Consider the following 23,735-nt stretch of genomic DNA (forward strand, 5'->3'; position numbering starts at 1 on the left):
AGGAGCCCAGCGTCATCATGAAGCGCCTCAGCAACGCCCTCCGCCGGCCCCACGTGACCGCAGATCATGCTGGTTGCCTAGGGCAGAGGTCCCCAACTCCAGTCCTCAAGGCCCACCAACAGGTCATGTTTTCAGGATATCCTTTGCATTGCACAGGTGATGCAATTATTACCTGGGCAAGACTAAGGAAATCCTGAAAACATGACATGTTGGTGGGCCTTGAGGACTGGAGTTGGGGACCCCTGGCCTAGGGGACACCGACGCTCCACTCTGTTCAACCATAATAGCTGTCTCTTTTATTTAATGCAACCGCATTTCATAATAATACACCACCAATGGTTTGGGATTATATAACATGATAAAAATCTGACCCGCTTATAAAAGCATTCAGTGTAGAGGGTATGACAAACCGCAGTCTATAATGGAAACACAGATCCTCTCAAGGAGAAACCGGAACATATAGCAATGGATCTCATCAAGCATCTTTATATCAATATTAGCATAAATCTAAGGAGATCGTATACTCATAAAGCAATATGACAGATATAAGATATCCTAGATATCAGTATACACATCAAGATGACAGCTCAAATGGGACAGTCTGGGTACATCCCGAGCAGGGAAACTAAGATATTAATGCATCCAATATTAAACTGTGCCAATCCAGCACTTAATAGTGATGAGGAATCTCAATCTTTCGTGCACCAACTGTCACATTCGCTGTCCATCTGGTGACAAAAAAAACCCCACAAAAAAACATATTAAAGGGAACCTGTCACCCCGAAAATCGCGGGTGAGGTAAGCCCACCGGCGTCAGGGGCTTATTTACAGCATTCTGTAATGCTGTAGATAAGCCCCTGATGTTACCTGAAAGAGGAGAAAAAGACGTTAGATTATACTCACCCAGGGGCGGTCCCGCTGCTGGTCAGGTCAGATGGGTGTCTCAGGTCCGCTGCGGCGCCTCCCATCTTCTTTCCATGACGTCCTCTTCTGATCGTATAATAAGGTCAGGGGGATCTTAATCCAAGTGTAGCAGAGTTCTCAGAGAAAAGTACAATATATCAATAGACTAATCTGAGGACTCAAAAAGTAGTGAAACCAAAATAGGATTTATTAAAGTCACAACCAGTCATACAGGATGCCAACGTTTCGGCCCAAAGCCTTTATCAAGGCATTTATCTACAAAATAATAAACAAAAATCAGTACAAATCATTACAGATGAGTCAACATAAAGACAGGTTGTATATATAACAGAAAAGGAATCTATAGCCTTCAGGACATATTAAATCACATAGGTCCTATACAAAAGTGGAATAAGAGCATGTCCCAATTTAAGAGGTAAACAGGATACATATTACCCGTAGAACATACAATATTATCATACCATAACGTCGTGAATAACAAATATAGCTTCAGATATAATATGTTGCCATATAGTGGTCCAGAAAAGAGGGGGGAACGGAACAAGCAAGAAAAGGTCTAATATCCCTAATCATCGCACCAGTGACATACACATACGGGGTCACATCCATCTGTGCGGGTAAAAAAGAAAGGTTACCTGTATGTAGGTGGAGAGCAAGGCTATAAGGAATACAATAAACAGAAATAGGTAGTGAAGATCGAGAATACTAGAGGAAAAGTAAGGAACCCAGGACCGCATATACATACCTAAAGAGGAAAGGCGCAGGGGATATAAGCACTACCGCTGCTGGTAGTAGAGGAGAGTCCGGAGACCGCGCTATTTAACAAAACACTGACCTATGGCCCGGAAATAGAGGAAGCGTGACGCGACGCTCAAATGAAGAGAGCCGCATGCGCAATAGCATACTGCCGACGGAAGTGGGGCAGAGGTAAGAAAAGGGAGACAGGAAGTAGTAAGAGGAGATAGGCCGCAAGCGCAGAAGAAACAAGCCAACGGAAGCGGGGCAGGGAGAAGAAGAGAGAGTAGAGGTGCGCAGGCGCCGATTGTACACAATAGGAAGGGGACAGGGTGACGGAGCTACAGCGCTGAAACAGTAACCAGCCACCAACCGCGGAGCAAGAAAAAAAGGCAGGAGGATAATATAGGCTAAGGTACCAATCGCATATATCAAAAAGGAACACAGTAATGGCGTTACAGCCATACAAAGGAAAATAGATGCTAGCGCAAGGGGAATGCGGAAAAGAAAGCACTGACAGTGCCAATAGCGGAGCAGCGTAAAAGTGAAAGAAGTGCTGAGGCAGATCAAAACAAGACCAAAAGAAGAAAGAGGAAAAAGAGAAGAATATAATAACACCACAAACCTGTAGAGGGTGATATAACACCAAAGGGTGATGGACCACTTGAATTAAGTCTAAAAGGAGAAGGAAAAAAACACAAATGATAAAATATCATGATATAACATAGTACAAATACCTGATACTCTAATGTAACAGATACATAAAGGACATGAAATAGACCACAGTGTACAACCACTATAAAAAGAAAATATAATAAATAAAAGAAAAGACAAAACAAGGAATCACGTGTTGAGTCTCACAGACCTACGATCTGATAAGACTTTAGTAAAATGTCCCATACTCTCTATTGAGGCCATGTGGTTCCAAAGTTTGGAGCACATGAATCCAATAGGACTCCCTCTGTTTCAATTTAAGAATCCTATTCCCGCCTCTTCTGGCTACAGGGATACTATCAATAATCTGGTATCAGAGCTGTGCGACACTATGATTATGTGAAATAAAATGAACTGGTATTGGCAAAAGAAGTTTTTTGCACCGAATGGTGGACTTATGTTGTGAGATACGGTATCGGATATGTTGGGTAGTCTCGCCAACATATCCGAGACCGCACGGACACTTAATGAGATAAATGACATATGTAGAATCGCAGCTGTAAAAACCGCGAATCGAAAACCTCTTGCCTGATTGTTTTTAAAGGGAACTTGTCACCCCGAAAATCGCGGGTGAGGTAAGCCCACCGGCATCAGGGGCTTATCTACAGCATTCTGTAATGCTGTAGATAAACCCCCGATGTTACCTGAAAGAGGAGAAAAAGACGTTAGATTATACTCACCCAGGGGCGGTCCCGCTTCTGGTCAGGTCAGATGGGTGTCTCTGGTCCGCTGCGGCGCCTCCCATCTTCTTTCCATGACGTCCTCTTCTGATCTTCAGCCACGGCTCCGGCACAGGCGTACTTTGTCTGCCCTGTTGAGTGCGCAGGCGCCGGGCCTCTCTGACCTTTCCGGCGCCTGCGCACTGCAGTACATATATCTTAATAATAATAATCTTTATTTTTATATAGCGCTAACATATTCCGCAGCGCTTTACAGTTTTGCACACATTATCATCACTGTCCCCGATGGGGCTCACAATCTAGAATCCCTATCAGTATGTCTTTGGAATGTGGGAGGAAACCGGAGTGCCCGGAGGAAACCCACGCAAACACGGAGAGAACATACAAACTCTTTGCAGATGTTGTCCTGGGTGGGATTAGAACCCAGGACTCCAGCGCTGCAAGGCTGCTGTGCTATCCACTGCGCCACCGTGCTGCCCATATCTGATGTCTATTTCGGGTTTTATATTACCTTGTATATTTTAATAGTGGGCTGACACTGGATGGTGATTGGCTCCCTGCGTGGAGTACACACTATTTAAGACAGCCCATGACACCATGTTGTATGCTTGAAAAAGGCCGGATGTGCGGCCGAAACATTGCTATCTTATCATGGCTGGAATAAAAACTTTTTCTACTAGACAATAACACCCGTTTGGAGCGCTGTTCTTCCTATCTTTTGCTCCTTGATGTGCGTCAAACTTTGTGTCAGCAGACGCATTAGTGGGATGCTCATGCTTATGATGGCATCGTCTGCACTTACCAGCTGTGTGCATTCCTCAAAACACTGAAGAACTTGACAGAGGTCTTGGAGCTTCGACCACTGCACACCAGACAACTCCATGTCTGCCATCCAACTGCCTGCCCGTGTATGTGTATCCTCCCACAAATTAATTACAGCACACCTCTGTTCGCACAACCTCTGAAGCATGTGCAGTGTGGAGTTCCACCTTGTTGCAACGTCGATTATTAGGCGGTGCTGGGGAAGATTCAGCAATCGCTGATGGTTCTGCATACGGCTGGAGTGTACGGGCGACCGGCGGATGTGCGAGCAAAGTCTTTGCACCTTCAGGAGCAGGGCTGGTAACTCCGGATAACTTTTCAGGAAGCACTGCACCACCAGGTTCAAGGTGTGAGCCAGGCAAGGAATGTGTTTCAGTTCTGAAAGGGCTATGGCAGCCATAAAATTCCTTCCGTTATCACTGACTACCTTGCCTGCCTCAAGATATACACTGCCCAGCCATGACTGAGTTTCTTGCTGCAAGTACTCAGCCAGTACTTCCGCGGTGTGTCTGTTGTCGCCCAAACACTTCATTTGTAGCACAGCCTGCTGACGCTTACCACTAGCTGTTCCATAATGGGACACCTCATTTGCAACACTGGCAGCTGCAGATGGAGTGGTCGTGTGACTGCACTCTGTGGACGAGCTTTCACTTCTGGAGGAGGAGGAGGAGGAGGAGGAGGGGTGGCAAACGCCTACAGCAAACTGTTTCCTAGACCGTGGGCTAGGCAGAACTGTCCCACTATGGCTGTCCCCATGGACCCTGCATCCACCACATTAACCCAGTGCGCCGTGATGGACACGTAACGTCCCTGGCCATGCCTACTGGTCCATGCATCTGTTGTGAGGTGCACCTTTCTACTGACTAATTGCCTCAGTGCATGGACAATGCGGTCTTTGACATGCTGGTGGAGGGCTGGGATGGATTTTCTCGCAAAGAAGTGTCGACTGGGTAGGTCATAGCATGGTGCTGCGTAGGCCATCAGGGCTTTGAAAGCTTCGCTTTCAACCAAATGGTAGGGCATCATCTCTAACAAGATTAGTCTAGCAATGTGGGCATTCAAACCATGTGTACGTGGATGACAGGATGAGTACTTTCTTTTCCTAACGAGAATCTCTTGTAGCTGGACTTGAGAGCTGCATATGGTGGAACTAGCAGGGGTGGTGGTGGACATGGCAAATTGAGAGAGGGTTGGTGATGGTATTCTTGATGTTGGCCTACCTACAGTGTTTCCTACCAAGAATCTTGTGATTCCCTGGCTGCTTTGGCCTTGCGACGATACCTCCACATTTGCTGCTGGTGGTGTCCTAACCGGTGGGATTACTGTGAGGGAAGCAATGTAGTGTTGCTGACTACCTTCATTCTGAGCAGGTGCACCAACGGTACTGGACGTTTGGTAGATAGTCAAGGCTTGCAAGTGCATGCTGGTTAAATGTCTACACATGCATGTTGTATTTAAATTTAGGAGATTCTTCTCTCTGCTAAACGTCTTTGAGCACTTCTTACAGATAACTTTGCACTGATCATTCGGATCTTGGTTAAAAAATGCCCACACTGCACTCTTCCTACTATGGATTACCTTTTTAGGCATTGCATGCTGTGCTACTTTCACCGGATGGCCACGCTGTCCTAAAACTGTTTTTGGTTTTGACAAACATTTTTGGCCAGATATGGGCCTGCCAGATGGAAGCTGTTGCAATGTAGATGGCTGCTGCGGATCATCCTCCTCCGCTTCTGAGCTACTGGCAGCAGCACCCTCTTCCCCCAATGGCTGCCAATCTGGGTCAACAACTGGGTCATCTATCACCTCCTCTTCAATTTCATGTGCACCTTCCTCTGTGCCACCATGTAAGGTGCTATAGCATTCGTGACGGGGCACCATAGTCTCATGAGGGTCAGAATCTGGCTCAGTACACTGCGAGGGCAATGTAGTGATCTGAGTCAATGGAACAGCATAATAATCTAGCTGTGGCTGTGCATCTGTGCACTCCATGTCCGATTCATCTTGTAATGGGCTTTTAACAATTTCCCTCTCTAACCCAGGCACGGTATGTGTAAAGAGCTCCATGGAGTAAACTGTAGTTTCGCCTGCCGCATCCTTCACTTTTGGTTTGGGTGAAGGACACAAGGAAGCGACTTGTTCCTGACCGGGAGCATCCACTGACGACTCACTGCTTTTAGATTTTGGACCTTCTGAAGAGGAGGCGAAAGAGCTAGAGGCTGAGTCAGCAAGTAAAGCCAAAACTTTTTCCTGCTGCATCGGCTTTAAAACCTGTTTTCCTACTCCCAGATAAGCAAGCCTTCGAGGCCTTGTGTAGCCAGACGATGACGCTGGCTCAACACCTCGAGCCTTTGGTGCTATTTTGCTTTTCCCACTACCATCAGATGCTCCACCATCACCACCATCAGTACCAGCTGGCAACGCCCGCCCACGGCCTCTTCCACCAGACTTCCTCATTTTTGGAAAAATCTAACCAAAATAACAACCGTTATATGGTACTGTGAAACAAGGTAGGAGAATTTAAATCTCCCTTTTTTTTTTTTGGGGGGGGGGGGGTGAAACTGCAACAAAACTCAGGTGTAGTATATTACACTACACAATGTAAGTGGCAGAACGTGGCTGGAAGATGTACGACAAACTAACAGAACTGTGACGTAGATCCACTTAGTGCCAATTTAAATCTCCCTTTTATTTGGGGGAGACTGCAACAAAACTCAGGCCCAGTGTATTACACTACACAATGCAAGTGGCAGAACGTGGCTGGAAGATGTACGACAAACTAACAGAACTGTGACGTAGATCCACTTAGTGTCAATTTAAATCTCCCTTTCTTGGGGGGAGGGGAGACTGCAACAAAACTCAGGCCCAGTGTATTACACTACACAATGTAAGTGGCAGAATGTGGCTGGAAGATATATGAAAAAATACAAGGACTGTAGTACAATTTCAATCTCCCTACAATGATCTCAGGACAAGTATGGCAGCAATAAAAAGGACTGCTGCACACAACAATGTGGACAAATAAACAAGATAACTGTTCAGAAAGGAGCAACAGGATTTTTGCTTTTAATAAAGTAGTTGGTTTGCACAGCGGCGTGCAAACAGCAATGCAGCTATCAGGGAGCCTTATACGGCAGCCTAATAAGCTACAGAGCTGATGCACAAAAAAATAAACTCCACTGTCCCTGCAAAGAAAAGGTGGTGTTGGACAGTGGAAATCGCTACAGCACAAGCAGTTTCGGGGGTTAATCTTCCCTCCCTAACTATATCCCTTCTTCTGATGAAGCTGCAGCAACCTCTGCCTATGCTAAGATCGGCAGAAGTAAGATGGCGGTCGGCGTGCACGCCCCTTTATAGCCTCTGTGACGCCGCAGAAAGCAAGCCAATCACTGTCATGCCCTTCTATAAGATAATGGGGACCGAGACCTATGTCATCACGCTGCCCACACTCTGCGTCCTCCTTCATTGGATGAAAAATGGCGCTGAAAGCGTAATACGAAACGCGAATTTGGCGCGAAGATCGCCGACCGCGTGGCCGATCCCACACTGGGATCGGGTTGGGTTTCACGAAACCCGACTTTGCCGAATGTCGGCGATTTTTTCAATTTGTCTGATCCATTTCGCTCAACCCTATGTCAGTGTATTAATATTAGCATATTTCTAGCTACAGAATATATTAAAGCTTCCTATGCTGTTATATTTCCATGGTGACTGAATTTAGTATGGTTCACTCTATTTTTTTTCTTTGGTTTTGCAAGGAGACTTCAGCTTACCATAGGAGAGCTGAGCAAAAAGTTTCCATATTCCCTTCTTCTTAAATACAGTGTAATTACATTTGCTGTGACTGCGTTTTGAAGCGCTATAAAGATCAAGGTTATGCGTTAACCTATTTTCTTCTACTGTAAATTGTATGTCTCCCAGTAATTACAGGAGACTATGGTCCAGAGAACTCCACCCAGGCAGCATCCCTGCACGGATCAGCATGAATACATTCAATTACTGCACATCTACTGTACTTATTATCCTTTTTGCAGAGTTCCAAAACCTGACTTTTTTCAATGTTCTTTTGTGATTGTCCCTTTCATGCTGCGCAGTATAGCCACAGCATCTGCAAGACAATCTAAATAGTAAATATTCATAGCCTTTGGTCTTTTGGGAATTTACAATGAGGGCTATTCACCACCATTCAAAAAACAATCAGACGTAAGTTAAAGCATTAATTCAATGCACGTACAGTATATACAGAGCACAACAAACATGTATATTTATTATTGAGCTGTCTTATTGAACTCAACACTTCCAATACCGACTCCACCTAAGTCAGGCTGTTATATAATGTGGGCTCACTGGATGAGATGGATTTTCTAAGCCCAAGGTCCAGGTGGGCATTTTTCCTGCCTTTTTGTGCTGCACTTTTCAAATACATTTGTCTCTTGTGCATGCTAATAAAGTTTAGTGCCCATTGTTCTTGAGTTTTCTGCACCAAAAAAGAAGCAAAATATCAATATCCATTTTTGAATTTGTGGCAGTTCTGGTTCCACTCTGCTTTAAATGTACCTTTTTTCCTTTTAGGCCAACTTAATGTAAGTTTTTCTCTCTCTGGCAATCTTCTACAGTTGCAGAGTTGCTGGGTCAGCTGATGTGGGTGGTGACCACTCCCACCATCCTCTAATTGGTCACCTGATGCATCATCTGACTGTTGGTGATAGAGTTTCTCTATAAAAACCAGCTGTGCAGTAGCAGCTCTCTGGTGTCAGGTATTTCTGGAGTGTTGGAGTCCTATTTATGTCTTATCTATGGTGTGGAGCTTGGCAGCGGAGTTTGGAAGCTAAGTGTTGTGTTTATTCCTTGTCCCTCCCGTGTTTTTCACTGTCCCCTGTGTTTGTTACCATTTGCAGTGATGAGACTAGCGCTCTTGCCTACCAGTGCACTACCCAGTGCAGTGTGAGGTGAGAGTGAGGGAAGAGGTTCGTGATGGCGGTGGGGGGGAAGAACCAACTTAAGGCGTTAGGGGAGTGCAGTAACAGACTCAGGATTGAGCTCAGGTGGTGACCATCCCTCATTCCCTATCGGTAGGGACTTCCTCTTCCCTATACCATCCCGTTGTGTGTGTTGTGCCGTTCGCTTACTGACCCCTGTAGGTCGTTACATATTTCGTGACATTATCACCCACCGTAATTTTTTTCCGTGAACCCATGGCTCAAGCTCAGGCTTTTGCTCAGCTGGTCCAGACCCTCGCAGATGAGGTGAAGGAGCTGTGGTGTCAGGTGGTACAGCAGCTCCAGCAGGTGTCGGGGTTCTGGCTCTCAGCTCATGTGCAGGCTCAACCTGAACCCAAGATATCTCTCCCTGACAGGTTTTTTGGAGGGAGAGATACATTTTTGGTATTTACGGAAGCCTGTAAACTATATTTCATGCTCTGCCCTCGTTATTCAGGGAGTGAGGAACAGCGTGTGGGGATTATAGTCTCCCTTCTCAAGGGTGATCCCCAATCCTGGGCCTTCTTCCTGCTGACCGAATCACCATCTTTGTGGTCGGTGAACGAGTTTTTTACAGCATTGGCACTGGTGTATGGGATTCCTGATGGAGTCTCCCTGGCTGAGTCTAGACTCCGAAAAATCAAGCAGAGTTTAGGAGATGGGCCACTGACACGCAGTGGAATGACTCTGCTCTTAGGAGAAATTTCTGTCAGGGTCTGTCAGCTAGGCAGCAGGATACTCTGGTGCAGTATGCTACTCCTGGGTCATTGGAAGCCGCCATGGCCCTTGCTCTCCAGGTGGATAGACGCCTCAGGGAGAGCACCGAATCTGCCCCCTGTTATTCTTTCTAGTGAGCAGGACACACTGTTGCAGATGGATGAAGAGGATGGGAGGAGTCTCTTCGGAAACAGGGCTGCCTGCGGTTTGCCATGGGATGGAGACATGTTTCTACTGTGGTCTTAAAGGTCATTACATCAATGTCTGCCCATCTCGCGCCAAAGTATGGGCGTTTGGGGAGTGCAGGGACAGACTCAGGTTTGAGTTCAGGTAGTAACCATCCCTCATTCCCTATCGGTAGGGCCTTCCTCTCCTATATACCATCCCGTTGTGTGTGTATCTTGCCGTTCGCTTACCAACCCCCTGTGGGGTAATTACTTATTACATGACACAAAACCTGATATCTGTGTTTTTGCACTTTCTCATTGCTTTGTAAGGGTGAAAAAAGCTGCAAAAACGCTGAAAGAAGTGTCATGCTGTAGCTTTAAAAAACGCAACAGTTTTCCAGTTCAGTCAGGAAAAAAAGCAATGTGTATGCATGTGATTTCTGAAATCTCATAGCTTTTGCTGATACTGTCAAACACAACTTTTAATTTGCATAAAATACAGTTATATGAAAAAGTTTGTGCACCCCTATTAATCTTAAGCTTAATGTTTTATAAAAATTGGGTTTTTGCAATAGCTATTTCAGTTTCATATATCTAATTACTGTAGGACACAGTAATGTTTCTGCCTTGAAATGACTTTTATTGTACTAACAGAAAATGTGCAATCTGCATTCAAACAAAATTTGACAGGTGCATAAGTATGGGCACCCCACCAGAAAAGTGACATTAATATTTAGTAGATCCTTCTTTTGCAAAAATAACAGCCTCTAGTGGCTTCCTGTAGCTTTTAATGAGTTCCTGGATGCTGGATGAAGGTATTTTTGACAATTTCTCTTTACAAAACAATTCCAGTTCAGTTAAGTTTGATGGTCGCCGAGCATGGACAGCCCTCTTCAAATGATCCCACAGATGTTCAATGATATTCAGGTCTGGGGACTGGGATGGCCATTCCAGAACAGTGTAATTGTTCCTCTGCATGAATGCCTGAGTAGATTTGGAGTGGTGTTTTGGATCATTGTCTTGCTGAAAGATCCATCCCTTGCGTAACTTCAACTTTGTCACTGATTCATGAACATTATTGTCAAGAATCTGCTGATACTGAGAGGAATCCATGCGTCCCTCAACTTTAACAAGATTCCCGTTGCCGGCATTGGCCACACAGCCCCAAAGCATGATGGAACCTCCGCCAAATTTTACTGTGGGTAGCAAGTGTTTTTCTTGGAATGCTGTGTTTTTTGGCCGCCATGCATAATGCCTTTTTGTATGACCAAACAACTCGATCTTGGTTTCATCAGTCCACAGGACCTTCTTCCAAAAAGAAATTGGCTTCTCCAAATGTGCTTTTGCATACCTCAGTCGACTCTGTTTGTGGCATGCTTGCAGAAACGGCTTCTTTCGCATCACTCTCCCATACAGCTTATCCTTGTGCAAAGTGCGTTGTATAGTTGACCAATGCACAGTGACACCATCTGCAGCAAGTTGATACTGCAGCTCTCTGGAGGTGGTCTGAGGATTGTCCTTGACTGATCTCACCATTCTTCTTCTCTGCCTTTCTGATGTTTTTCTTGGCCTGCCACTTCTGGCCTTAGCAAGAACTGTACCTGTGTTCTTCCATTTCCTTACTATGTTCCTCACAGTGGAAATTGACAGGTTAAATCTCTGAGACAGCTTTTTGTATCCTTCCCCTGAACAACTATGTTGAATAATCTTTGTTTTCAGATCATTAGACAGTTGTTTTGAGGAGCCCATGATGCCACTCTTCAGAGGAGATTCAAACAGGAGAACAACTTGCAAGTGGCCACTTTAAGTAGCTTTTCTCATTATTACATACACCTGGCTATGAAGTTCAAAGCTCAATGGGGTTAGAATACCCAAAAAAGTGCTTTAGTAAGTCAGTAAAAAGTAGGTAGGAGTATTTAAAACAAGAAAATGATAAGGGTGCCCATACTTATGCACCTGTCAAATTTTGTTTGAGTGCAGATTGCACATTTTCTGTTAGTACAATAACCCTCATTTCAAGGCAGAAACATTACTGTGTCCAACAGTTATTAGATATATGAAACTGAAATAGCTGTTGCAAAAAAAACAATTTTTATAAAACATTAAGCTTCAGATTAATAGGGGTGCCCAAACCTTTTCATATAACTGTAAATGCAGCAAAACGCAAAGTGTGAACATAGCCTTACATAAGTTTGTATAAAAATAGTTATATAAGTAAACACAAGAAGAAAAAAATGTAACAGTGGAACAGCTAATCATGCAGTCAAGGAAAGATGTGTACTTGGCATTTAAAGGGAGGTCATACAAAATTGAATATAATTTTACCTTGATAACTGTAAGCTGATATCTTATTCCTGTGAAATCCATGTTTTTCTTAATATGGAATAAATGAGCTGTTAAGATCTATGGGCCAGACACAGATCTCCCTGAGAATGTGCCTCCATAGCTTACTTTAACCCCTTCATGACCCAGCCTATTTTGACCTTAAAGACCTTGCCGTTTTTTGCAATTCTGACCAATGTCCCTTTATGAGGTAATAACTCAGGAACGCTTCAACGGATCCTAGCGGTTCTGAGATTGTTTTTTCGTGACATATTGGGCTTCATGTTAGTGGTAAATTTAGGTCAATAAATTATGCGTTTATTTGTGATAAAAACGGAAATTTGGTGAAAATTTTGAAAATTTCGCAATTTTCACATTTTGAATTTTTATTCTGTTAAACCAGAGAGTTATGTGACACAAAATAGTTAATAAATAACATTTCCCACATGTATACTTTACATCAGCACAATTTTGGAAACAAAATTTTTTTTTTGCTAGGAAGTTATAAGGGTTAAAATTTGACCAGCGATTTCTCATTTTTACAACAAAATTTACAAAACCATTTTTTTTAGGGACCACCTCACATTTGAAGTCAGTTTGAGGGGTCTATATGGCTGAAAATACCCAAAAGTGACACCATTCTAAAAAATGCACCCCTCAAGGTACTCAAAACCACATTCAAGAAGTTTATTAACCCTTCAGGTACTTCACAGCAGCAGAAGCAACATGGAAGGAAAAAATGAACATTTAACTTTTTAGTCACAAAAATTAACTTTTAGCAACAATTTTTTTATTTTCCCAACGGTAAAAGGAGAAACTGAACCATGAATGTTGTTGTCCAATTTGTCCTGAGTACGCCGATACCTCATATGTGGGGGTAAACCACTGTTTGGGTGCAAGGCAGGGCTTGGAAGGGAAGGAGCGCCATTTGACTTTTTGAATGAAAAATTGGCTCCACTCTTTAGCGGTCACCATGTCACGTTTGGAGAGCCCCCGTGTGCCTAAAAATTGGAGCTCCCCCACAAGTGACCCCATTTTGGAAACTAGACGCCCCAAGGAACTTATCTAGATGCATAGTGAGCACTTTGAACCCCCAGGTGCTTCACAAATTGATCTGTAAAAATGAAAAAGTACTTTTTCTCACAAAAAAATTCTTTTAGCCTCAATTTTTTCATTTTCACATGGGCAACAGGATAAAATGGATCCTAAAATTTGTTGGTTAATTTCTCCTGAGTACACCGATACCTCACATGTGGGGGTAAACCACTGTTTGGGCACATGGTAAGGCTCGGAAGGGAAGGAGCGCCATTTGACTTTTTGAATGAAAAATTATCTCCATCGTTAGCGGACACCATGTCGCGTTTGGAGAGCCCCTGTGTGCCTAAACATTGGAGCTCCCCCACAAGTCACCCCATTTTGGAAACTAGACCCCCAAGGAACTTATCTAGATGCCTAGTGAGCACTTTAAACCCCCAGGTGCTTCACAGAAGTTTATAACGCAGAGCCATGAAAATAAAAAATAATTTTTCTGTCCTCAAAAATGATTTTTTAGCCTGGAATTTCCTATTTTGCCAAGGGTAATAGGAGAAATTGGACCTCAAATGTTGTTGTCCAGTTTGTCCTGAGTACGCTGATACCCCATATGTGGGGGTTAACCACTGTTTGGGCACACGGCAGGGCTCGGAAGGGAAGGCACGCCATTTGGCTTTTTAAATGGAAAATTAGCTCCAATCATTAGCGGACACCATGTCACGTTTGGAGAGCCCCTGTGTGCCTAAACATTGGAGATCCCCCACAAATGACCCAATTTTGGAAGCTAGACCCAAAAAGGAACTAATCTAGATGTGTGGTGAGGACTTTGAACCCCCAAGTGCTTCACAGAAGTTTATAACGCAGAGCCATGAAAATAAAATAAAAAATTTATTTTATCAAAAATGATCTTTTAGCCTGCAATTTTTTATTTTCCCAAGGGTAACAGGAGAAATTTGACCCCAAAAGTTGTTGTCCAGTTTCTCCTGAGTACGCTGATACCCCATATGTGGGGGTAAACCACTGTTTGGGCACATGCCAGGGCTAGGAAGTGAAGTAGTTAAGTAAATAAGGCAGCACACTGCAGCGCTAGAACATACAAACTTGAAAACACGAAATTTGAACTGCATTACTGCACTAGAAATATGAAAAATGAGAGCTTTTAGCGCATAAAAATGGCCAATTTTATGTGTACCTGGTAGCCCCTTTACGGCATCTCTCTTATACCAGGTCCTACGCTTGCCTTACCTCGCTGAGAATAAACGTCTCCTAGCCACAGGTTCAGATGGAGACGTTTTACCTGCGGATTTACCGCGGATTTCCAGCGTTTTTTGTGCGGATTTCACCTGTGGATTCCTATTGAGGAACAGGTGTAAAACGCTGCGGAATCCGCACAAAGAATTGACATGCTGCGGAAAATACAATGCAGCGTTTCCGCGCGGTATTTTCCGCACCAAGGGCACAGCGGATTTAGTTTTCCATAGGTTTACATGGTACTGTAAACCTGATGGAACACTGCTGCGAATCCGCAGTGGCCAATCCGCTGCGGATCCGCAGCCAAATCCGCACCGTGTGCACATAGCCTAATTCTAAAGGTATGTGCACACGCTGTGGAAAACGCTGCGGATCCGCAGCAGTTTCCCATGAGTTTACAGTTCAATGTAAACCTATGGGAAACAAAAATCGCTGTACACACACTTCTTTCTGCGGATTCTGCAGCGGTTTTACAACTGCTCCAATAGAAAATTGCAGTTGGAAAACCGCAGTGAAATGCGCAGAAAAACCACGGTAAATCTGCCATAAATCTGCAGCGGTTTAGCACTGCGGATTTATCAAATCCGCAGCGGAAAAATCCGCAGAGGAACAGAATACGTGTGCACATATCGAAACCCTAACCCTAGCCCTAGCCCTAACCCTAGCCCTAACCCTAGCCCTAGCCCTAGCCCTAACCCTAACCCTATTATAACCTTAGTGGAAAAAAAAATTCTTTATTTTTTATTGTCCCTACCTATGGGGGTGACAAAGGGGGGGGTCATTTATTATTTTTTTTATTTTGATCACTGTGATAGATTATATCTCAGTGATCAAAAGGCACTTTGGAACGAATCTGCCGGCCGGCAGATTCGGCGGGCGCACTGCGCATGCGCCCGCCATTTTGGAAGATGGCGGCGCCCAGGGAGAAGACGGACGGACCCCGGCAGGATCGGTAAGTATGATGGGGTGGGGGGGAGCACGGGGGGGATCGGAGCATGGAGGGGGGGATCGGAGCGCGGGGGGTGGAACGGAGCACGGGGGGGGTGGATGATGCATGAGGGTGTGATTGGAGCACAGGGGGAGCGGACAAGAGCACGAGGGGAGCGGAGCACAGGACGGAGGGGAGCTGGAGCAGTGTACCGGACAGATCGGTGGCTTGGGGGGGGCGATCGGTGGGGTGGGGGCTCATTAGTGTTTCCAGCCATGGCCGATGATATTGCAGCATCGGCCATGGCTGGATTGTAATATTTCACCAGTTTTAATAGGTGAAATATTACAAATCGCTCTGATTGGCAGTTTCACTTTCAACAGCCCCCCTTGGGCTGTACTTCCACTCCCCCTGTCCCTGCAGATCGGGTGAAATGGGAGTTAACCCTTTCACCGGATCTGCAGGGACACGATCTTTCCATGACGCCACATAGGCGTCATGGGTCGGATTGGCACCGACTTTAATGACGCCTACGTGGCGTCAAAGGTTGGGAAGGGGTTAAATAAAAGGGCATGTTGGCAGTGTGAGACAAGTAATGATCAACCATCCTGATCTACATGTCTCACACTGGTAATGCCCCCTTTCATTTAAAATATGAACCTATAAAGAGAAGAAAAATGTGGGTGCTCCATATTGCAGAAATCCTTAATAAAGTGGAGATTGTGATGTTATGTGTTATGGCTGGCAATCAGGCAACACAGCGTGCAGTAATCAGCGCACATACAGAGATCTGGCAATAACCAAAAACAATAGGACGAGCTCTGAGACGTGGAATCTCTGTAGACTGCAGTACCTGATCTATCCTCACACAACTATAAGCAGCAGTGGATTGCGCCTATAACTACCTATGCAACTCGGCACTGCCTGAGGAGCTGACTAGCCTGAAGATAGAAATACAAGCCTGACTTACCTCAGAGAAATACCCCAAAGGAATAGGCAGCCCCCCACATATAATGACTGTTAGCAAGATGAAAAGACAAACGTAGGAATGAAATAGATTCAGCAAAGTGAGGCCCGATATTCTAGACAGAGCGAGGATAGCAAAGAGAACTATGCAGTCTACAAAAAACCCTAAAACGAAAACCACGCAAAGGGGCAAAAAGACCCACCGTGCCGAACTAACAGCACGGCGGTGCACCCCTTTGCTTCTCAGAGCTTCCAGCAAAAATTAATAGCAAGCTGGACAGAAAAAACAGAAAACAAACTAGAAGCACTTATCTAGCAGAGCAGCAGGCCCAAGGAAAGATGCAGTAGCTCAGATCCAACACTGGAACATTGACAAGGAGCAAGGAAGACAGACTCAGGTGGAGCTAAATAGCAAGGCAGCCAACGAGCTCACCAAAACACCTGAGGGAGGAAGCCCAGAGACTGCAATACCACTTGTGACCACAGAAGTGAACTCAGTCACAGAATTCACAACAGTACCCCCCCCTTGAGGAGGGGTCACCGAACCCTCACCAGAACCCCCAGGCCGACCAGGATGAGCCACATGAAAGGCACGAACAAGATCTGGGGCATGGACATCAGAGGCAAAAACCCAGGAATTATCTTCCTGAGCATAACCCTTCCATTTGACCAGATACTGGAGTTTCCGTCTAGAGACACGAGAATCCAAAATCTTCTCCACAATATACTCCAATTCCCCCTCCACCAAAACAGGGGCAGGAGGCTCCACAGATGGAACCATAGGTGCCACGTATCTCCTCAACAACGACCTATGGAATACATTATGTATGGAAAAGGAGTCTGGGAGGGTCAGACGAAAAGACACCGGATTGAGAATCTCAGAAATCCTATACGGACCAATAAAACGAGGTTTAAATTTAGGAGAGGAAACCTTCATAGGAATATGACGAGAAGATAACCAAACCAGATCCCCAACACGAAGTCGGGGTCCCACACGGCGTCTGCGATTAGCGAAAAGCTGAGCCTTCTCCTGGGACAAGGTCAAATTGTCCACCACCTGAGTCCAGATCTGCTGCAACCTGTCCACCACAGAATCCACACCAGGACAGTCCGAAGACTCAACCTGTCCTGAAGAGAAACGAGGATGGAACCCAGAATTGCAGAAAAATGGAGAGACCAAGGTAGCCGAGCTGGCCCGATTATTAAGGGCGAACTCAGCCAACGGCAAAAATGACACCCAATCATCCTGGTCAGCGGAAACAAAACATCTCAGATATGTTTCCAAGGTCTGATTGGTTCGTTCGGTCTGGCCATTAGTCTGAGGATGGAAGGCCGAGGAGAAAGATAGGTCAATGCCCATCCTACCACAAAAGGCTCGCCAGAACCTCGAGACAAACTGGGAACCTCTGTCAGAAACAATATTCTCAGGAATGCCATGTAAACGAACCACATGCTGGAAGAACAAAGGCACCAAATCAGAGGAGGAAGGCAATTTAACCAAGGGCACCAGATGGACCATTTTAGAAAAGCGATCACAGACCACCCAAATGACCGACATTTTTTGAGAAACGGGAAGGTCAGAAATGAAATCCATCGAAATATGTGTCCAAGGCCTCTTCGGGACCGGCAAGGGCAAAAGCAACCCACTGGCACGTGAACAGCAGGGCTTAGCCCTAGCACAAATTCCACAGGACTGCACAAAAGCACGCACATCCCGTGACAGAGATGGCCACCAGAAGGATCTAGCAACCAACTCCCTGGTACCAAAGATTCCTGGATGACCGGCCAGCACCGAACAATGAAGTTCAGAGATAACTTTACTAGTCCACCTATCAGGGACGAACAGTTTCTCGGCCGGACAACGATCAGGTTTATTAGCCTGATCCACTGAATTAGGCTCATCGTAAAGCAATCCCAGCGCCTGGAAAAATGCATCAACATTACTCAATGCAGAATCTCCTGGTGCAAGAGAAAACGCCCAGTCCTGTGGGTCGCCGCGCAAAAAAGAAATAATAATCAAAACCTGTTGAATAGGATTACCAGAAGAATGAGGTTTCAAGGCCAAAAATAGCTTACAATTATTTCTGAAGCTCAGGAACTTAGTTCTGTCACCAAAAAACAAATCAGGAATCGGAATTCTTGGTTCTAGCATCGATTTCTGATCAATAGTATCTTGAATCTTTTGTACATTTACAACGAGATTATCCATTGAGGAGCACAGAGCCTGAATATCCATGTCCACAGCTGTGTCCTGAAGCACTCTAATGTCTAGGGGAAAAAAAAGACTGAAGACAGAGCTAAGAAAAAAAAATGATGTCAGGATTTCTTTTTTCCCTCTATTGAGAATCATTGGTGTGGCTCCTTGTACTGTTATGGCTGGCAATCAGGCAACACAGCGTGCAGTAATCAGCGCACATACAGAGATCTGGCAATAACCAAAAACAATAGGACGAGCTCTGAGACGTGGAATCTCTGTAGACTGCAGTACCTGATCTATCCTCACACAACTATAAGCAGCAGTGGATTGCGCCTATAACTACCTATGCAACTCGGCACTGCCTGAGGAGCTGACTAGCCTGAAGATAGAAATACAAGCCTGACTTACCTCAGAGAAATACCCCAAAGGAATAGGCAGCCCCCCACATATAATGACTGTTAGCAAGATGAAAAGACAAACGTAGGAATGAAATAGATTCAGCAAAGTGAGGCCCGATATTCTAGACAGAGCGAGGATAGCAAAGAGAACTATGCAGTCTACAAAAAACCCTAAAACGAAAACCACGCAAAGGGGCAAAAAGACCCACCGTGCCGAACTAACAGCACGGCGGTGCACCCCTTTGCTTCTCAGAGCTTCCAGCAAAAGTTAATAGCAAGCTGGACAAAAAAAACAGAAAACAAACTAGAAGCACTTATCTAGCAGAGCAGCAGGCCCAAGGAAAGATGCAGTAGCTCAGATCCAACACTGGAACATTGACAAGGAGCAAGGAAGACAGACTCAGGTGGAGCTAAATAGCAAGGCAGCCAACGAGCTCACCAAAACACCTGAGGGAGGAAGCCCAGGGACTGCAATACCACTTGTGACCACAGAAGTGAACTCAGCCACAGAATTCACAACAGTTATGGATCTGCAGCTCAGGTCTAGGGTAGAAGGGGGAACAGCTGACCCTGCACTAGGACTAGGCTGAAACCCTACGATGGAGTGGGCAACCTATTCCTTGTGAATAGACCCACCGACGTTTCCTAGGCTAAACTTAAACGAAGACCTACCAGTAGGGGGGAAGGAGGTCCCTGAAAGATCTAGGGACTGGGAACAAAGACAGGTAACCTCCTAACAGGTATTATTATCACCACAATTACTTCATCATATGTGCAGCCTTTGCCACGTATTTAGCACCTGATCAACTAGTATGAGCTATTATATTTAGATTAGGTTTAGGCTTTACATGTGGTGTATCTACTAAGCTGCACCATTGCACCAGTGACTTGCTATGATAGAATGCTATGTGTGTGCAGCTGGATTAGTTAAACCTTGATCTGTAGTCATTCTATTGGAGGGAGGGTATGCCAGCCTCTGGCTCTGTGACGACTCCGTTCGTGTGACCTTTACTCACTTTATTATTGTATGTGTTATGTCATGTTGTTTTTATATTTTTGTAACTAATAAATAGATGGTTTTTATAGTTTAACTTACTTATGATCCAGTCTCTTCATTTTTTCTCTATTTATGCCCATTATATATTAATGGAGGGATCTTAGCAATATTATGAGGATATTTGTAGCTATTATGTATATTGTTTGTCTGTGTTGACAGATGCCTCAAAAATCAAATATATGGACTTCCGCAAACGTGACAAAACCTGGATTAACCAGTTAGGGGTCCTTTTTGGTGAGAAGTCGGGGTCTTACACGGAAGCCGGAGAGGTTAAGGATTTGAAAGCTAACATTAAAAACTTACTCAAAAAACGCACAAAAGTATGGTGGAATAAGGTTTCACTTGAAACCTATCTACAGAAAGATATAATTCCAAGGGGGCTTAGGATCCAGATCTACCCGACAGCTGAGTGTGATTCCTTGTTTACTAATAAGTGGGAAGACACTTTGTCTAAGTGCTCTCGGACTCTCTTAGAGCTTCTTATTGGTGCTGATAAGAAAAAATTGGAACATGTGGAAGGAGAAATTGATGCACTGAAAATCAAAATACAAGCCTGTTTGACGTCAGATGAGTGCAACCAATTCGACAAGGAGATAGAGACAGAATTGAGTAAATGGGAGAAAGAGATACAGAGTCAAAAGATACGTAAGTTCCACAGGGATCAGCAAGATTACGAGCAGAAAAGAATCTACAGGTGGCAATATAGCAACAAAAAGCGAGACCGGACAATAGTATCACGATCATCATCTATCGCTTCCAGCCTATCAGAGGAATCATGTGGAGAGCCTTTTTTAGAAAAGCGGAGTGGGGGAGGCGAGGGAAGACATCTAGACCAACTGCCCCACACATCCGGTACCCCGTTCCCTCCCATGCGCACGAGGAACACAACAAGGAGAGAAAGGAGACCACGTCGGTTTTAAAGGTAATTAACCTTTCAGATAGAACACTTACATCTGCACAAATACAAGTGTTAGTGAAGGGACTGACATTCGCACCCGTGGCCGCCTTTAACTCCTTTACCCTCATAAAAGACTTGGAGCTTTTTGCTAGGAAGTTGAATTTTAAGAAGTTTTTTGCCAATCAGGCAAAAAATATGTCCCCTAGTGACATTGAAGCCAGAACATTGGCTGATCTGGAGGATTTATTAGTAGAACAAGATACACAGGTGCAGATGGGTGTTCCTGCGTTTTTGCATGGCGCATCGCAACATTTCCCCCCTGGTGGCCTATGTCCTAATGTTGACATTTTTGTCAAATTAGTCAAAAGAGATATGACTGAAATCTCAAAGAGGCCTAGTCATTACAACTTGTCAGCGGCACAAAATAAAGCAATTAAAGAACTTATAAAAATGAAAGATGTAGTAATAAAGCCTGCCGACAAGGGGGGAAATGTTGTGGTCTGGCCAGCAGAGATGTACGAACACGAGGCATTTAGACAGCTGAATGTACCACAATGTTACAAGCGGTTAGAGAGTAACCCACTTGATCGTTTTAAAAGGGAGCTAGATAGCTTGTTAACATCGGCAAGAGATAGAGGTGTTATTTCCACAAAAATGCTAGAAGGTCTCACAGTTGAGTTTCCGGTGATCCTTACGTTTTATTTGACACCTAAGATACACAAAAACGCCACTAATCCAACAGGGCGGCCTATAGTGTCGGGGATTGGGAGTTTGACCGAAGGCGTTTGTGGATTCATCGACTTCTATCTCCAACAATGTGTTGAGACATTACCCTCATTTATCCGTGACACGACTGATATTCTGAACCGCCTGAATGGTGTACAGCTTGAGGACAATATGTATCTTGTCACATGTGACGTCGAGTCCCTGTACACGTCTATAGGGCATGACCATGGGATCACGGCGTGTAGTTTCTTTTTGAGTATGGCTAATTTGGATGAGAATCTGGGTTCTTTTATTTTAGAACTGTTACATTTTTCTTTAACGCACAATTTTTTCGTTTTTAAGGACCGTTATTTCCTACAGCTCCAGGGAACAGCGATGGGGGCGACTTGTGCGCCCTCATACGCTAACCTTCTCCTGGGGCTGTGGGAAAGGGAGGTCGTCCACAACACTGAGGGTATTGACGCTGTGGTCTCATGGTCTCGCTATATAGACGATGTTTTGTTCATATGGCAGGGCTCTGAGATCTCCCTTATCTCTTTTCTTAATAGGTTAAATGACAACCAATTGAATATTAACTTGACATGGAAATATAGCAAATATACAGTCGAGTTTTTGGATGTTACTCTGAAAAAAGATGACAGAGGATTCATTACTACCACTGTTTTCCGTAAAGTCCACTGCTACCAATGCATTATTACATGCTACGTCGTCACATCACCCCCAAACCTTTCGATCTGTGCCCATCAGTCAATTCCTTCGTATTAGACGCATCTGCTCAGATGATGAGACTTTTGAACAGCAAGCCAGTATTTTGAAAGGCAATCTCCAACAGAGAGGTTACAACCATAGAGCCATACGTGCTGGATATAGGAGGGCAAAATTCGCAACAAGAGAAACACTTCTGGCCCAGTCTAGACATGAGATGCCTAGGAAATGTTCCATGAACCAACCTGTACGGTTCATAACTACCTTTAACTCAGAATGGAAAGGGATATCAGGTATCCTTAAGAAGTATTGGCCTGTCCTCTTGGCAGATGAGGATGTTGAACCACACATCTCTCGGCATCCGTCAATTACATGGCGTAGATCCAAAAATCTTAAAGACTTGCTAACTAGAAGCCACTATGTGGCTCCTCACAAGCCAATGTTTTCTGTATCGGCAGGTCCAAAATGGGGGTCATTCCAGTGTGGAGGATGTTCTGCATGCAGATTTATGGAAAGAACTTTTTCATTTGAAAGCAGTGATTCCACCAAAACTTTTTCCATCACACATCATATCAACTGTAAAACTGAGAATGTGGTGTATTATGCAAAATGTGCATGCGGCTTAATCTACATTGGAATGACCACACGGGAATTACGTGTACGTGTCTTGGAACACGTGCGTGATATCAAAAACGGAGCTCAAGTGGTAGATGTTAACACGTTAAAAACGATACCTAAACATTTTAGGATACATCACAATAGCAATCCTAAATGGTTCAAGGTTAGAGGGATTGATCGTGTCCAGTTGGGGATCAGAGGCGGCAACTATAAGAAAGAGCTATTAAAGAGGGAAACCAGATGGATGGTAGATCTGGACACAGTTGCCCCCAAAGGTCTTAATGAGTTTGTTAGCTTCAAATCCTTTTTAGCTTAGCGCGAATTTTAGGCTGTCCTTTTGTATGTGTACGTTCTATTTTATAATTTTTTTGTTTTTGTGGTTTTTGCACTATTTTAGTTATGTCTATGTGGGTTTCCTTTGTGCTAATTATTATTTGCACTTTATTTTAGCATTGTAACAGAGATTTTTTCTTGGCGATCGCTGGCATATTTGATGGACGATGCCTATTTCATCAGTAGCAGCATCCCTCGGGTAGTGAACATTCATACCATTGCTACATGTACAACAGTATCAAGGACAATGAGCTATTTGTCATCGCCAGAAGTACATATACTGGATTGAAAGAATACGAGCTTTATTCTGTTATTGTATTATGTAGTGTATGTATACTTCGTCGTATGTATTTATGTCTAGTAGATGCCGCTGTTATTTCCGGTATCCCACATTGTTATGTGTCTTTTTTCAATTGGTCTTTTGGTGGGTAGTGGGTATGTTTATAGGCATTTGGTCAGGATACTGTTATAGTATATTTATCGGGGGCTTTACAATATCTGTCCCCCATTTCTGAGCAGTAGATGCCGCTATGGCTGCAAAATATGTGGCAAGTGTATTATAGTAT

This window comes from Ranitomeya imitator, chromosome 5 (assembly GCF_032444005.1).
Source record: "Ranitomeya imitator isolate aRanImi1 chromosome 5, aRanImi1.pri, whole genome shotgun sequence".
NCBI classification, from domain to species: Eukaryota; Metazoa; Chordata; class Amphibia; order Anura; family Dendrobatidae; genus Ranitomeya; species Ranitomeya imitator.